Here is a 17,210-nt window from a genome sequence, read left to right as displayed (position 1 = left end):
AACCCTCCAACCTGAGTCTAACGGGGCTGACCTTCTACTAGTTCCCTGATGGCCTGCAGCCTTGCTGCTGAGGAACACACTATCTCCCCCACACCCGCTAGCCTTGACCTCTTCTAACTCTGGTTGACTTAGATGTTAGCGGCCTCCACACTGTCCCCCCACCCCCCACCCCTGGGCCGACTCTGCCCCACCATCGCAGCTCTTATGACATCACACTGTCATTGTTTACTCAAGGTGCCTCCTCACTAGAGGGCGGCCCAGGTCTCAGACTTCTTTCCTGCCCAGTTCCCAGAATCCAGCCAAGGGCCTGGCACAGGGTAAATGGCCAAGAAATGTTTGTTCATTAACCCAAAAAGATCAGCTTTTGCCCTCGGGGTTAGCATCAAACACTTGGGCCCCTGCTACTCTAAGTGCAGACTATAGCTTGTTCCTGGCCACCTGATCTGTTCCCTTTGACTCTTACATTGAGAAAGGTCTGTTCTCTACCAGATCTTCTTGGAACTCAAGATTCTGCTGATCTGAGGCTTTCGGGATTTGGTGTCTTAACCGCAGGCCCATCTGCAGCGGCGGCTTTGCTGACAGGCCCTCCTCTCGGTGGTTGGTTCTACTGCCGCCATGCTGTCTCTGGGCAACCCCGACCCCAGGCACTCCGAGTGGCTCTGCCCCACTGGGGATCCTCATGAGGCCCCAGGCCTCTGTGTGAGCACATCTCTGATACCAAAGCCCTTAGAAAACAAGACCATGCACCTGCAGTGTTTGTTCCTTCCACTCTCTGGAGGAATGCAAGCTCCTTTTAGAACTCTGACCAAAGGCAAACTCTCACCAAATGACTACCCTTGAGCAAATCCACAGAACGGATGGCACGAGATGCTGATTTTTAGTTTCCTCCCATTATCACTTGGGGACCTCAGCCTCAGAGACTGGTGGGGCCACGGAAGACCTTGAAAACTGTGGAGAAAGTGGGCCTGCAACCCACAGGGGCCTGTCCCCGGAAAGCGAGTGGACACCAGTGGGCCTTCCTCAGCTGGTGCGAAGACCAGAAGCTTGGCCTTCCCCGGGGAACCAGTGGCAGAGTCCAAATTCCCAAACTCAGTGATAGCCTTAGCCTTGGTTGGGGCAATAAGACCAAAACACAGGCTTGAGAGGCACATCTGCCTCAGGCTTGAGCCTCGGGCATATCATTGCCAGGAATAAGCCCTGAGTCTGTCACCACTGCCACAGGGCCTGCTCTGTGGTCGGGGAGGGACAGGGACTGTGAGTGTGGATGGAGACCCACCCCACACCACTAGTTCCCCCACACACCAGACATGCACCAGTCTCTCTTGGCCAGGCCTGGGGTAGTTCAAACAGGCACCACCCACTGGGTCCCTTTAGGCCCCGCCCTCTGGAGGCTGGAGAGTGGCTTTCAAACCCACCCTCCTCACTTTTTCCTTTCCTCCACCCCGTGTTCTTCCCTGAGTAGTGACCACCCAGGCACCGGGCTCTTGATCACTCTGGTCAGCTGCTGTTCCCTGAAGCATGAGTCACTGCTCCGACAGGGGAGACTCTTGCCAGGCAAGGGGGCTGGCAAGGCCGATCTCACCAGCGCCCTGTTTTCCTACAGAAACCTTTCATTCCATAGGAAATGAGGTCACACACCAGAGCACATGGGTAACCGGTGAGAAAATGCTGGTGCCAAGAAGGGGGCGGGTGTCAGAAGTGTCGAAAGAAACGACCCCAACACCCGCAAAACCACCAGACCAATCGCCTGCTGCTCTGGGACAGGGCAGAGAGGAAGGGGTGCACCTAGCTTAAAAAATAACCTGCTTTCTTTAGGGCATACGCAACATAAACAATTCTACCAAACCAAACTTGTGGAGCGTTTAGCTAATTTCCATGATTGGGAGCTCCTGATCCGCAGCCTGAAGGAGATCGGCACACAAAACGGCCCAACGGGCGGGGGTGGGGGCGCCTGGGCAGCCACGCAGACTCACTCTCGGGGAGTGGGAGAGGAGGGGGGTGGGGGTGGGGGTGCGGGTGGGTGGCGCAGCTCTGCCCGCTCCACCCGGCTCCTCGCTCCAGGGCTTGGCTGCAGCCCGGCCTGACCTTCCAGGTTTCGCTGGCAGGAGATCAAAGTGCCGAAACCACAAACACAGCTCAGAACTCCGAGGCCCCCGCGGCCTCCCCCCAGGGTCCCTCCTCCCCTTCCACCCTAGAGCTTCAACCACCCCCCTCCAGCCCTGCCTGTCCACGCCCTCCCTCAGGGTCCCTCCCTCTCCGCTTCCCCACGCCCCACTCCAGTCCCTCTCCCCACCCAGTGGGGCTGGCCTTAGGGGGGCGGGCTCCCATCCGGCCTTCGCTGACCCTACCCGGCCCGGCCGCGCCCCTCCCCACCAGGAGAAGGTATTTCTTGCCATAATTAAAGTCATTAAGCCTCCAAAGCCTCCCGTCTGCTGCTGGTTTTGAGCTCCAGAACGAAGATGATGCATTTTAAGTCCTAGTTAAGATTATGCTGATCTATTTAGGAGGCATGTAGCAGCGAGAACTCAGCGGTTAAGTTAGTGGTTAAGGCTGCCTAAGTTTAAATAGTGTTATTTATTCTCAAAATATGTAGCAGCCCCACTTAATTTCTCCTAATTAAAGGAACCGACAGAAGAGGCTGGAGTCAGTGGCCGTGTCACGGCGCCATTGCACAGGTTGGTACCCTTTTCACAATCAGAAAATACTGGGTTCAAACGGAAATGCATTTCCCCAGATCTTAATCTTAAACATAGACATTTAGACCAGTTCCAAGAAACACAATGATCTTCTTTGTTTTTTTGTTTTTTTTTTTAAATATTTTATTTATTTGACAGAGAGAAATCACAACTAGGCAGAGAGGCAGGCAGAGAGAGAGGAGGAAGCAGGCTCCCTGCGGAGCAGAGAGCCCCACACGGGGCTCGATCCCAGGACCCCGGGATCATGACCTGAGCCGAAGGCAGAGGCTTTAACCCACTGAGCCACCCAGGCGCCCCTGATCTTCTTTGTTTTAACACCTGACAAGGAGCACCAAAAACCCAGGAAGCCTGTCCACACCCTCCTTCCCCTGGCCACACTGGGTTAAGGGATGTTATGGAAAAACGTCCACAGTTGGGTCATTTCATGAGATGTCTCTGGCTGGCGCAGAAACTTTTGGAAGAAGTTGTTAGCTGCTATCTTGGGTTGAGTTTCCAGAAGTCCCACTTCAGGGCCAAAGTCAGCAACTAGAAATTTTAAAAGGGACCTCCCCCTTCTCTGCATAGGACAGGTTAACACTTGTTTTATAATCAAAACAAGTGTTAATTGGGTGGCGTTCTTGGGCTGCACCAGAAACAACAGTGCCTACAAAGTCTAAAGACCCTACAGCCTCCCTTCCACCATGAGAGGTGGAGTACAGGCTCTCAGGATGAGGGCTGAGCTCCTGGCCACTGCAGCCGTCAAGCCACGGAGACTCGGTTCCCACCCGTGGCCCACTGAGGAGGCAACAGGGGAGACTGAAAAAATACCCATATGCCTCAGCCCCGCCCCTTAGAGATGATGACTTCATCTCTGTGGAATGGAACCCTGGCAGCAATATTTTTCTAAAAGTTTCCCAGTTAGTCTTAAAATCCAGGTAGGGCTGAGAACCACGGAGCCCAAGCTCAGGAAGCCTCTGGGATGACAGTCAAACACACATTCTGGGGCCCCTCTCCTGGTTTGGGTGGACTGGTGAAGGTCCAGAAGCTTTCACATGGGCTTGGGGGCAATGCTTACGATGGGGTAAAGGAAAAGTGTCTGAGAATTCCTGTGTTAGGTGATAAACTGAACAACTGAGATTATTCTGATTATAAGCTTTTCTTACTTGTATTAGGAGGAAGAGAATCCGGATGAAAGATTTCTTGCATGTCTGAGGCAGACTTGCTCCTAACATTTGTGGGACTTGGGACAAGAGCCAACAAACCATGAGATAAATTATATGCTACCCTTCTATCTTTATGTACGCCTCCATAAAGACCTGAAGGGTCATGTTCAACTGCGATTTCTCTAACTCCCGAGAGTTCCTCATCCGAATGTGTCATTGTGGAGAACGCTGACTCCTGAACCACCCTGCCTTTTGAGGGGTCTTGCACACATGTGAGTAAACGCCCCAGCCTTATGGCCAAGGTCCATCTCCCCTCCTTGGAAAGAGGGGTGTGCTCCCAGGGCAGTCTGCTCCCAGGAGTACGGTCTTGGAGAAGAGGTCTGGAAGCCAGCATTGGCTCATGCAGGGGGAATTCAGGATCCCGAGAATGGCTCAAAAGGGGCTTCCCCTTGGACTCCTCACCCAGGGCCCAGAAGCTTCAGAAGCAGGGTCTTTCTTGCCTGGTCTCAGGACAGCACTGGCCCAAAGTATCATACTCCAACGTGGCAAAGGAAGCAAAGTTCCTATTATGCACCAGACAAGGGCCAGCAGGTGCTTTCAAGTGGCCCACTGAGTCTGCCCAGCAACTCCACAACCAGGGGGCTGTTGGCTCCCATTTTACAGCTGGAGGCTCAGAGGCTACCTCCTAAAGTCACAAAGTCAAGAGCTGACATGTGACCTCACCCTCTCTTGGTAATCCCAGGCTACAGAAATACTCTGGTTATGCTGGGGGTTTCCTTCATCAAGAGTGAGAGAGCTGTGGGGTGCACGTATCAGCAGGAATGCTGAAACTCCCAGGACTGCATTAACAGCTTATGTGTTGCACTTCCCCGTCCCACAAGGAATTCCAGATAGCTCTTATCCTAACCCACGCGGACTCCCTCATTTTTGAAACTCCCTTTACAAAATGTCATGTGGCTCCTACAGTCAACATAAAGAGGGGTGGCAGGGTGTACAATCCTACCCTGGCACGGGGTTTCTTGCTTGAAAGTTCACGTTTGTTTTTGTCAGAGGCACAAGTTCATTCAAGGGAGTTCTGTCTACTGCCATTCTAGCCAATGCCAAGTTCACCAACAATACAACTTTCACTGCGTATACTTCCTAAGGATCTACCAAGGTGGTTTCAAATGGCCCCCCATGGGCCCTGTTGTATCATGTCCTTTAATCGGTGACTTTATATTAGCATTTCAGAATGATGTAGTTTCATTATCTCTTAACTTCACAGCAGAATCATTTACAATAGCAAGAGAACCAAATCTCTCCCTTTCTCTAGAGAAGGGCAGAGTCCCAAGCACATCCCCCCCCACACACACTATTCTTATCTGGGTGCAGTTTGATGACACCCCCAGCCAAGGGGGCCTTGAGGAAGAACCCAGCCTGTAGGGGACCTGCCAACCAGTTCTTTTTAGCACTGCTCAGGGGCAGGGGGAGGCACTGTCACTTCATGCAGCCTGGGCTGAAATCCTGGCTCACCTTACCAGCTCTGTGACTGTGAGCAGACTTAACAGCCTTTCCATGCTTCCATCTGTTCAATGGGGACAATGCTAGTAGGACATATTCTCACAGTTGTTGCAAGATGTTGGGAGCCTAGATGAGAACATGCCTGGCACATGGTAGATGCTCAGGCCCCAGCTCCCTCCTTGGACAGGACACATCCGCTGTGTGTGTCTCCTTTGGGCACCTGGCCCTTCCCTTGACTGCTTCCAAACAGGATTCTTCTCCTGTTTCCTGGGTGCCCTGCCCGAGCCTCCTCCAGGCCCAGTGCCCACACAGAGCAGCAGGCATGCGAGAGTCACGGTGACCCTGCCTTCTGAAGGGTTCTGGAAGCTGATGTGACTCTGCTGCATATCACACACACGGGAACATCAGAGTTCAGGGCCAGAAATGATGGCACGGCACAAAACAGCAGAAGGCGGTCAGCGTCTGTCAGCCCAGCCTGGAACGTCCTGGGGAGCTTTTTAAAATTACAGGGGCAGACCCCTGCCTAGAGACTGAGGGTCACTGGGCTGGAGGTGGACCTGGCCACTAGAGGCTTGAAAGCTCTCTGGGTTGATCACAGAGACCCAGACCCTAAGGAGGTCAGAGGAGAGAGGGGAGCAGGGAGCAGGGAGTGGGCTTCTTCATTCCAACTCATGATTTCCTTGTTCCTCCCCTCCCAGAACTGCCAGATTCCTTTCTCGGTTACACTATTTGGTTTCTAGAAACCCACTTCGGCTATTTTAACTCAGACTTAAGGAAAGTCCTCACTAAGAAGAAGAATGCACTTCAAGGCAACACGCAATTGAGCTTCTTGTGATTTCTGGCTATGAGACTGACACCTCCCTCCCTCAGAGCAGAAACCAGGGTACTTCACAGTCAAAGGTCTTGGGGGCTGTGACTATGGCAAGCATCCTTGGTCGCTGGCCCCTACACTGGCACCTGGAACCCAGAGGCAGCAAATGCTGTAGGACACAGATGTTGGGGAGGGGGCTGTGGGCACAAGAGCAATTCTCTATCCTATGGGGGGGCCAAGCTTTTGGGGTTCACCGTAGAGGTAATCCTCCTAGCTCCCTGGGTCCAGGTCTTTGGGGACTACTCTACATGGGTCCTGGGGCCTCAGACAGGGGCCTCTACCCACCAGCAGGACAAGGCAACAAAACACAAGTTCCAGAAATGTCTTCTGCGATAACAGGATGATACAAGTTCTGAAAGATTGATTCCCAAGGATGCCATTTTCAACTTAAAGTCCCATTTTTCTTCACAGAACACACGCTTTCTTGAAGTAAGCCCTGAAACACACTGTGAACAGAGTTAACCGAGTCACAGAACTTGGATGCCAATTGCCAACTAACGTCCCCTTCTCTGCCAAGAAATCCTGACAGCTTCTGCCATCGGGAACAATTCTAGTGACGGGGCCTGCGGGTTTGGTGGTGAAGAGACATCAGATGTAGCAGCTGAGGTCATGGCTTAGGCTGTAAAACATAAGTTAAACCCAGAAAGGCCTTGTTTTAACGTCTAAATAAAAGAACGAGTCCTATAATCCCATTTCTATAGGCCAACAAGTTGAAAGCCACGTTAAAACTCTCATTTCTCCCAAATGTTTTCTAGTCCTGGCGCTCAGCAGTCTTCACAATGGTGGTGACGATGGAAGGGGAAAGAGAAAGGGTGACTAGGCACCAGGCCAAGAAAGGACAAGAGGTGCAGGAAAAGATGCTCACGGGCATCCCTACCAGGGGCTGCAGCTAAGCCCTTCCTGCTCACGGTTTGCAGTCCTATCCATGTCCCTCTGTTTGGGCTGCAGAGCAATATGGCTGTGTGTGCGCGCGCGCGAGAGTGCATGTGTGTTGGGGGGTGCATCCTTGCTTGCGCAGAGTGGCACTTGACTGACTTAGAGAAACGGAGCTAGACCATTTCTAGCAAGGGAAACAAATGAACCCGGAGCTCAGCTGTGTGGGGCTGCCTTGAAGGGTGCTCGAATCAAGTCTGGGATAGACGAGCTTGGGTGGGGGTGTGTATGTTGCAGGCTGCTGCCGTCAGGAAGGGCTTCACGGAGACTGAGCTGCCCAAATGAGGGAGAAGGCAAGGCTGGCCGGGAGCTGGGCCCAGGAGGGGCTGGGCTGAGCCTGCAGACACACCAGCACCAGCAAGGGAAGAGGTTCACAAAAGGCGATGCGTGATTCCATGGAGACCATGCATTACAAAGGCCATTGTATAAACACTGTATAAACCCTGACCACATTTATTAACTAGTCTTTCTCTCAGTGGCAGTCAGCAAGGCCACAGGTTAGTTTCTGGGACTCAACACAGCATCCACACAACAGCCCCTATGGTTTACTGACATTTTTGGATCACCGACCAAAATTTCATTTTCTCTGACACCTGCAAATAAGGTTCATTCGGGTGGCTACGTACTTCTGGACAAAACACCTCAGGTGACTGTCTTTCCTAGGGTTTATGAACATAACACGTATTTGCTGCACATCTACCATGATGGTACAATCGTAGGCTGAAAAGACCCATCCTAAAAGATCTAGTCCTTCTTCTCAGGGAGCAGGGGACCTGCACACACGGCAAGAAATACTCCTTGAATGAAGGAAGACAGAGGGAGGAGGAGGGGAAAAAAGTGCCTGCTGACAGAATCCTCGGGTCTCCCCTTTATGTCAGACCCCACTCATCACGCCCTCAGCAGGGCGGGCGCGCTGCCTCCGAGCTCGCTCAGCAAATGCCAGCACACCCACTCCATACGGACGTGCACATCCAACTACAAATGTATGGGCAATTATTGTTTCAAGAAGGCAGATTAATTTTAAAGTATAGTCTGATAACCTCTAACAGGGCAGAAAATTGGAAAACCCAGTTAATGACTTTAAAAGTCCTTAGGATGAAAGAAACCGAAAGGATCAGGAGTCACAGAAGGTGGGGCTGCCAGATCACTTCCTTCGGTCAGTAACAGGTCTGTGACTGTGTCATTAAGAAAAGGACTTCTTGCAAAGGAACAGCTTAATCCCAGGAAAAGGAAAGAGTAAAAAGGTTACATTAAGGGAATCAGGGATAATCTCTATCAATTACCCAGAGCCTTTCCTGTTGGGGAAGTCTCAAAAGAAGAACAGGAAAAGAGCTGGGTCACGATCCAGGTGCTTACGCTTTGTTTTATGATCCAGGAGTCTGGCAGTCTGGTTTGTGGGTAAGTAGAGAGAGCTGGAACAGCAAGTGCTGGGTAAACCGCCCCCCCCACCCCACCCCAAACAAGCAGATAGTTGCAGAATATGCCAGTGTTGGCTCGACAGGCACCCAGCTATGGCAGGCACGGGGGCACTGGCTGGCACCGTTCTGAGGCTAACCAAGTCCAAGTGCGTACCCTCCAGGTGCCTGGGACATCTGAAAGGGCCAGTGAACCAAATCCAGAGACAGAGCCTGTTTCTTAGCCCCAGAGGCCGATGAGGTCCACCCAAAGAGTGCCTGCGGTCCTCATGTAGAGGGACAGAGGGGGCCTGTTAGGCAACAGTGACCTTGACTACGGTCCAGCTGAATCGATTAAGTGCCTCTCAGTCCTGGAATGGGATTAAAGAGCACCTAGTCCCACATCCTAGACTTGCAAAGGATACAGTGACTTCCCGAGGTCAGAGAATGCTGGCAGCAGCAGAGGGCGTTCAGTTCAGAGCTGACTGCATCCTGGCAACCCTGGCCCATACTTTTTGAGTCCTTTAGGTTTTGTCATGTCCAAGTTTTTCTTTGGGGGCAAAAATCAAAACTGAGGGGAATCCAATGTTAGTTTTCCAAAAATAACGGAAAGATATATTTAACCAGCACCCATTATTAAGAACATAAATATTTTGCATATTATTTTAAGCAGTTGTTACTAGAACATTCCTGGACGGGAGATCTGATGCCCGGCGCTTAAGGAGAGAATTTTTGAACAACTGACCCATGAAAGGAAGGAGGCAGACTATAATGGACTTGCTAGCAGACAGGTGTACATTAGTTCAGAAAGGAGGTGGAGTCTTGAAAAGAAGTGAAAATTGAGATAATTTCAAATGTACTGAGTTCACTATTAAAGTGAGTCTTTTGGCCACCTGGGTGGCTCAGTAGGTTAAGCGACTACCTTAGGCTCAGGTCATGATTCCGGGGTCCTGGGATCGAGTCCCACATCAGGCTCCCCCTCCTCTGTGGGGAGCCCGCTTCTCCCTCTCCTTCTGCCTGCTACTCCCCATCTTGTGCTCTCTCTGTGTCAAATAAATAAATAAAATCTTAAAAAATAATAAATAAGTGAGTCTTTTGCATAATAACAGAAGGCCCCCAGCGTTACTGCATATGCTGGGATTAGGACATTTGCATAACTCAAACTTCTGAAACACAGAGTTGCACAAAGAGCCCCACCCCCCTCTACCATGTGGGGCCCAGCCATCACATCCACAGCCCCCCATTCTCCTGATGGCATGGAGACAGGCTACCTTATGGTCTGATGATGGGCAGGGCCCAAGTAAGACTCAGAAATATCGGGCTCCCTGAGCCCCCAACCCCACTTGGGGTTCTAGCCTGGAGAGAAAGTGGTAGCCAGGATCAGGGCCTGACAGTCAAGAGGACATTAGGTTGGGGGTGGGGGGTGTCACATTAACAGCTAACAGATGAAGTTAAAGATTAACTCATCACTAGCACTGGTTGGTTAATGTACAATTTGGTAGGTAACTTCAATAGTCCTGGCCCAAGTTCAGAGTTAAAAAAAAAAAGAAGGGCGGCTGGGTGGCTCAGTGGGTTAAGCCGCTGCCTTCGGCTCAGGTCATGATCTCAGGGTCCTGGGATCGAGCCCCGCGTCGGGCTCTCTGCTCAGCGGAGAGCCTGCTTCCCTTCCTCTCTCTCTGCCTGCCTCTCTGCCTACTTGTGATCTCTCTCTGTCAAATAAATAAATAAAATCTTTAAAAAAAAAAAAAGAAAAAAGAAAAAAGCAGCGTTCCCTTTTCTTATTTAAAATTTTAAAAATGATAAAAAGGAATAAGCCACATATCCAACCAACACAGATAAATCTCAAGGTGATTATGCTGAGTGAAAGAAGTGAGGTTAAAGAGTACATGTGTGTATAATTTCATTCATATAAAACTATAAAATTCAAACTAATCTATAGTAGGTGTAAGCAAATAACGGTCATCTGGGGATTGGTAAGGAAGAGAGGGGAGGGATGGGAGGGGCCTCAAAGGGCCACGAAGGAGCTTTCTGGAATGATAGGAGGTTCATGGATTATGGTGATGGTTTCATGAGGGGTGTGAGTGTGTGTGAAAACTTACCACACTGTACACTTCAAATATGTCCTGCTTATTCTATGTCTATTATACTCAATATAGAACTTAAATGGGGGCGGGCGGGGTGAAGAATCTACAAATATTCTTTTCCTGTTATTTCTCTAATTTCTTAAAAGGAAATTTTGACACAAAGAACGCTTTATCACGTTATGCTGGTACTTTTAGCTAAGATAGGTAAATTCTAAAGCCAGTCTAAAAAAATTATCCAGGGGGTGCCTGGGTGGCTCAGTCAGTTAAGCATCTGCCTTTGGCTCAGGTCATGATGTCAGGGTCCTGGTTTCCAGCCCTGTGTCTGGCTCCCTGCTCAGCAGGGTGTCTGCTTCTCCTCTTCTCTCTACCCTTTCCTTGCTTGTGTGCTCTCTCTCCAACTCGTTCTCTCAAATAAAGAAATAAAATCTTAAAAAAAAAAGTTATCCAGGTTGAGCCAGATAATATCTCCTCCTGATGCTCTAAAACAGTCTTTGATATCCTAAAACAAATGCACTCAGTGCATCTGGGTGAATGGCAAACGGAGGCCAGTAGCACAGTGCCTGTGTGGACTCTGGGAAGCAGGCAGATCCCAGGTCCGCAGGCATGAAAGAGTATGTCCTCAACACAAAGATGATGAGGACTGTGGAGGGGCCGGTGTGCGTGTGTGTGTGTGTGTGTATGCACGCGCACGTCCACGTGGCTGTCTCTGCACTTGCTACTACTACTCACAGTCAGGAGAGCCAGTGGCCTGATGGTTTTTTGTTTTTTTTTGGTTTTGTTTTGTTTTAATTCCTGGTTCCCTTACTAAATGGAGGCCCTTAGGCAAACCTCTTCATCTCTGGTCCTCCATCTCCTCATCTGTAGAACTGAGACAGTGATAGGGCTTTGTTAGGTTGCTTGGCATAGTTTGGGCACAAGGTAGGCACCAATTAATGGCAGCTGTGATTACTATTCATTGATCCAGACCTAGATGAGTGATGGCACCAAGAGGTGTTGACTGTTGCAAGTCAGACAAAGCTGCTCTGAGACTGGGAACTCACATCTGAGTTTGAACTGGGCATATCGATGCTTTCAGTAAATGCTTTAGCTTGAATGAATCTGAATTGTCAGGAACACGAGTGTCATTGTCGTCCCCTGTACCTGGGCTCTCATTTGGGGCAGAACGGAAACAATCTTCTCTACAATCAGATAGGTCATCAGAATTTAAAGTGCTCCACTGTGATCTTCAATCCTTCTGAGCTCGATGGAGAGTTACATGATTGACCCCAAGTATCAAAGAGCTCCTCCCACCAAGCATTACAAGAAACTCACCCCTGTCCCGGTAGACTGAAAAAAAATGGCCACAATACTTCTCCTATGCGAGAGCTTATTTCGATGGCCCTTGAATCGGGGTTTGGTGATGTGATCTGCTCTTGCCATGGGTTCATTAGCAAACACTCCACGCAGAGGCTTGGTAAGTGCCTTGCGCGGGGCTGGCTCTCTTTTGTTGCTGGAAACTCTGAGACGACCATGTGAAGAAGCCCAGGCTAGCCTCCTGGGTGCGGAGAGACTACATGTCAAGAGGGCACAGCTGGGGGCGCCTGGGTGGCTCAGTGGGTTAAGCCGCTGCCTTCGGCTCAGGTCACAATCTCAGGGTCCTGGGATCGAGTCCCGCATCCGGCTCTCTGCTCAGCAGGGAGCCTGCTTCCCTCTCTATCTACTTGTGATCTCTCTCTGTCAAATAAATAAATAAAATCTTAAAAAAAAAAAAGAGGGCACAGCTGTTCCAACTGAGGCCCCAAGGAACCACTATCAGACCAGAGACCAACCATGCTGCCTCTGCCCAGAACTGCTCAGCTGACCCACAGAATCGAGAACAAATGACAATGATTTAAGAACTAAGTTTCAGGGGGGCGCCTGGGTGGCTCGGCGGGTTAAAGCCTCTGCCTTCAGCTCAGGTCATGATCCCAGGGTCCTGGGATCGAGCCCCGCGTCGGGCTCTCTGCTTGGCTGGGAGTCTGCTTCCTCCTCTCTCTCTCTCTGCCTGCCTCTCTGCCTACTTGTAATCTCTATCTGTCAAATAAATAAATCTTAAAAAAAAAAAAAAAAAAAGAACTAAGTTTCAGGGCAGTTTGTTAGGCGGCAAAACCCGAACCACACACCTGTGCTAAATGAAAACAGCACGAGGTCACGCCCCTTACCTGGGATGTCCTCTGCGCTGTTCCACCACCCTACTCATGAGCCTGCTTCTCTTCTCTAAATTCAGGTTTCCTTTGCTGACTCTTACAAGGTCTCCGCTTGCCTCTGGAAATTTCCAGACACTAATATCCTGTTTATATAGACACCTCTCCCCTCAGTTCCTCCTCACTTTCTTTTACCGACTTCCCCCTCTCCTCATCCCTTGTTCCAAGTTTTCTTTGAAGTCATGTGCCGGTCCCTTTTCTCTTTCTAATAAGCCCATTCAGACTCTTGGTTTGAACCCACGCTCCCACTTAATGATTTCCCAAACTTTACTCCAGTCCTGACCCTTTTCTTGAATTCCAGGGCTCCAACTCAGCACAGCCAAAACCAGTCACCAAGTTTGTCTCAAACCCACACCTCTTGCCTCGGATTAATAGAGCGGTCTTGGTGGCAGCCCAGACCCCTCTTCCTCTCTCCGCACCCAGGTTGCTCAGTTCCACATCTCTCCATAGTGGATCTCTCCTTTCGCCTCCCTATCTCCACTCTTTTTTCTAGTCCATCTCATACGTAATGCCAAGAGTTATCTTCTTGTCCTTTTCCGAGTCAAGTCCCAACTCCTTACAGTTGATGTTCGAGACTCAACATCGTTTGGATGAGGTCTACCTGGCCTACCCCTCTCCCACTGTCGGCCTCCAAGCACCATCTGCTGCAGCCACACAGTTGCCCACCTCTGAACAATTAAGACACACAAATAACTTTCTTACTTTAGGTTATGCTTTTTACCTTAATTGCTCTCCTGGAGCCTTCTTTACCTTTCAAAGTCATTCTCATACTCAAGGACCCACCTAAAAGCCTCTCTCTGCAAAGCCTTGCCCAATTTTTCCAGAACCATCTCTATACCACTGTAGCCTCCATGTGAGCCCCCCTTATGAACCTTTACTTCACTCATCCTGGTTAATGGAATGTAAGCAGACTGTTTTCATGTCCCATAGGCCTAGGATGGCCATCTGTCCTGCTCCTAGCATGGCGAGGGCATCCCCACCCTATACTTGTTTTTCCACCATAATGAATAATAATGGCAACCCCCTCCCATTCTCAAACATGCCCTAGCTTGAATGACAAATAATAGGGCTACCCTACATTGGTCTTACAGCGGCTGACACAAATTAGAGGCATAAAAGTCCACTAATCCAACCCATCTTGGATCATTCTTCATATTTATTGACTGTCAGAAAACACTGATCTGTGTTCACACTTGATTCACTCAACCTTCTACAGATAAGCTCGATGGTATTCCCCCAGCAGTTTAAGATCACGCAACGGAGATCACAAACTCTGCCCACAGTGGCCAGGTATGAGACTTTTGGCAATGGATGTATTGCCACAGTGTGAGGAAAACAGCAGAATGGGGAGGGGGTCTGTGGCAGATGAGACAGTAGACACCTGTCTGATGGAAGCTTCCACCACCCACGCTACCTTTACCAGAGGGGCGGGGCACCAATATTGCCAGATAATTTTCCAAGAGAGGGTGGACATGCGGATTTTTTAAATCTGCTAACTCAAGTGTTGACCACAGCCCTGAGTAGGTGTACCCTGAGAGGCCAATGGCTCACATCTTTGGCCTTCAGCAAGTCCTCAGATCTCTGCATGGAAAACACCCCACCTTCAGGAACAGAAATAAAGGAGTGGGCTCCAGAGGTGGGCTATGTCTGTTTCTGCCACTCATTAGCTCGGCTACAAAGATCACTTGTGGGGGAAAGTATCACTGTCTGGGTTTTTTTAGAATACATAGGTCAGACAACCTTTCTTTCTAGGTGTTAGCTTTCTTTCCCCTCGCAGTCTCTTAGAGGAAAACATGTGGCAGAGGTGACTTTACTGCCCCCCACTGAGCACAACCCTCTAGGATGCTCTGGAGAGATTCACGTGGGAAGCTGTTGTTCCAGCTGAAGTCACAATGCTCTGTCTGATACAACAGCCCCCCTCTACTCATAGCTCATCCCAACCAAAGCCAGCACTCACTCAGCTGGGACAAGTTCTTTAAATCAGAATATGTAAACATCTCATTTGAAACTCCCTGGTTAATCAGTAATCACTCTTAAATACTAAGAGGTCACTCTCATTTTAAAGAACAAATGCACTTCTGTTTCTATCGCCTCTAACAGGTAATTTGCAAAAATCCCTAAATTCAAGCTCTGTCTCAAGTCTCATTAAGTTAACTCTTAAATTTAAGTCCCTTAAATTAACCTTCATTGAACAAGTGAAAGGATGGCCTCATTCAGGCTTTTCCTACTGTAATTATTCAGTGTTACCGAGACTTTACTTAGTAGAACAAACAAAGGAAGTGGGTTCTGGTATAACCTTTTATTTGCTAGAGCTCCCACCTCTTTCTCATTCACTTTTTTCTAAAGAGAAAGTTCTTTAACACATTGCAACCTGTCTCCCTCCACGTGTTCATCTTCCTTAGGTGGTCAAATACCACCTCACGGGCCCAAATGCACCTGTCAAAGGCTGGGAGGACACTTCTCCGGTCTAGTCTCTCAGTTCTCACACAAACATGAGGTCAATGCACTGGGAAGCTCTGCATGAACCGTGACAATGACCTTTACCAGTACAGAAACATCATTTAGTAATGATCAGTTGACCTCTTGCAACATTATTTAGTTCGGAGTATAAGATACAATGCTTATCAGCCAAGCCAGTTTTAGTTTTAATCAGTTTTCCCCCCTCCTTCCTTCCTTCCCTTCTTAAAGTCACTGGAAGAGGGAAGGCATTCTGGAAAGAAGAGTATCAACTGAAAGCAATACAATCCAATTGTGATTATACTTTCCTCCCTCCCTTCCTTCCTTTCCTTCCTTCTTTCCCTCCCTCCCTCCCTCCCTCCGGATTTCTTAGGCTATAACTGAACATTTAAAAAAAAAAAACCACCAAATGGTAAGTTTTAGGCAATTATTAGAATAAAAGTTTTGCATATACACCTTTTTACATCACACAGCATATTACATAACTTTCAGAAGAGGGTTTAAAAGCATTTGTCACAAAATAGTCAAGTAGATAATATTTAATAAGATACCTAAAATAAGCACTTAACTTTCTGTAAGACTCGAATGTCCCCACTTCATCACTTAACAGATAAGACTTATATGGTAGCAAAGTGCTGTCTGATGGTTGGAAAATGACAGGTGTAACAGGAAATGAGAGAGCACACCCCCTGAAGTAGATGAGCCGAAGACCAGATGAGGAAGCTGGTAGATGTGCGGAGGCAGGCCAGTTCCTATGTGATGAGGGGTGCGGGGATATCTCTCTTTTTTTCTTCTAGGAACCTAGATTCTGGACAGCCCACGCAGAGAAAAAGAGAGACTCCCCAACTCAGCCTCTCACTTGTGTTTATTTGTCTCAAGATGCACATCACAGTCTGCAGCTAGCCTGGGGGGTGGGGTGGGGTGGAGTGGGGTGGGGGGTGTGTGTGTGTACTTGCTGGTTGCCTCTGCATCCCCACGACTGACCGTGAGCCCCACAAGGCCATAGACCTATCTACTAGTGTCACCACTGTATCAGCAGCATCTAGCACACAGCGTGGGATACAGGAGGTACTAATGAACATTCTAGTGGATTCCAGAGAAGCAGTCTGTTCTTCTACACTGAGCTACAAAAGGGGGCTGCTTAGACTCAAGTTTGTTTTCAGCATAAGTGGGAGCCTGGGGCATCTTCATTTCTTGTCAAGTGACAGGGGTGCAGTAAGATGGCCTGCGAGCTCCCATCCCCACCCTGGGCTGTTCTGGGCATCCCATACCCAACAGCAATCACATCACCCCAGCTGGCCTTACAGTTCAAGCAGCCCAGGGGCTACTGCTGCGGAGGAAAGCTGCTGAGGGCATGCAGAGCAGTAGCGAATGACTTCAGATAACTGAGGAGCAACAAAGATGCTACTACTACTAATTGTCTTGTTCAAAAAAATGAAAACAAAGGATATTAAAAAGAAGGGAGCAGAATCCAAAAGCAAGGAAAACACCTGATAATTAGAGTGACATTTCTCAGCTCTTCCTAGGGAAGATCTGGGCTAGGATCCTCACTGACTTTACAGCAACATGGAAATGACCGCAGAAGGAAAAATGCAGGGCAGCAATATTTAGGGAACAAAAAAATTAAGACTTTTGCACGGTCTTTTTCAGAGCACGGAGAGATTCTTGGCATTATTAACAATGCTAGGCTGTCCTGGTGAAGACTACCACCAATATTCCACGACGCCCATGGTTGCTTATGGAAGAGAATGGTGTGTGCTCTAACCCGGGCCCCCTAGGCCCAATTCCTCTCCCCCAACCTCCTCGTCCTCATGCTAATGTAATAAAAAAGTATTGTCACACATCTAGTATTATTAAGTTTACTCTATATCATCATGCTTATGGTCTACATAAGCAATCTAATAATCTGCA

The 17,210-nt window shown here is 49.1% G+C and overlaps 1 protein-coding gene and 1 long non-coding RNA gene across 3 annotated transcripts in view; one reads left to right on the top strand and one right to left on the bottom strand.

Annotated features, from left to right (window-relative positions):
- The window catches only part of ZNRF3 (zinc and ring finger 3), a 155,380-nt gene that overhangs the window by 16,837 nt on the left and 121,333 nt on the right, over window positions 1–17,210 (bottom strand). The gene's annotated exons all lie outside the window — the stretch shown is intronic.
- Window positions 2,434–6,859, top strand: LOC123954494. The gene is made up of 3 exons (XR_006821087.1): window positions 2,434–2,675; window positions 3,848–4,110; window positions 6,621–6,859. It is a non-coding gene; the product is annotated as an uncharacterized LOC123954494 (long non-coding RNA).

This window comes from Meles meles, chromosome 12 (genome assembly GCF_922984935.1).
Source record: "Meles meles chromosome 12, mMelMel3.1 paternal haplotype, whole genome shotgun sequence".
NCBI classification, from domain to species: Eukaryota; Metazoa; Chordata; class Mammalia; order Carnivora; family Mustelidae; genus Meles; species Meles meles.
Note: the sequence above shows the minus strand (reverse complement) of the source record. Positions and strands in the feature narration are given on the sequence as shown.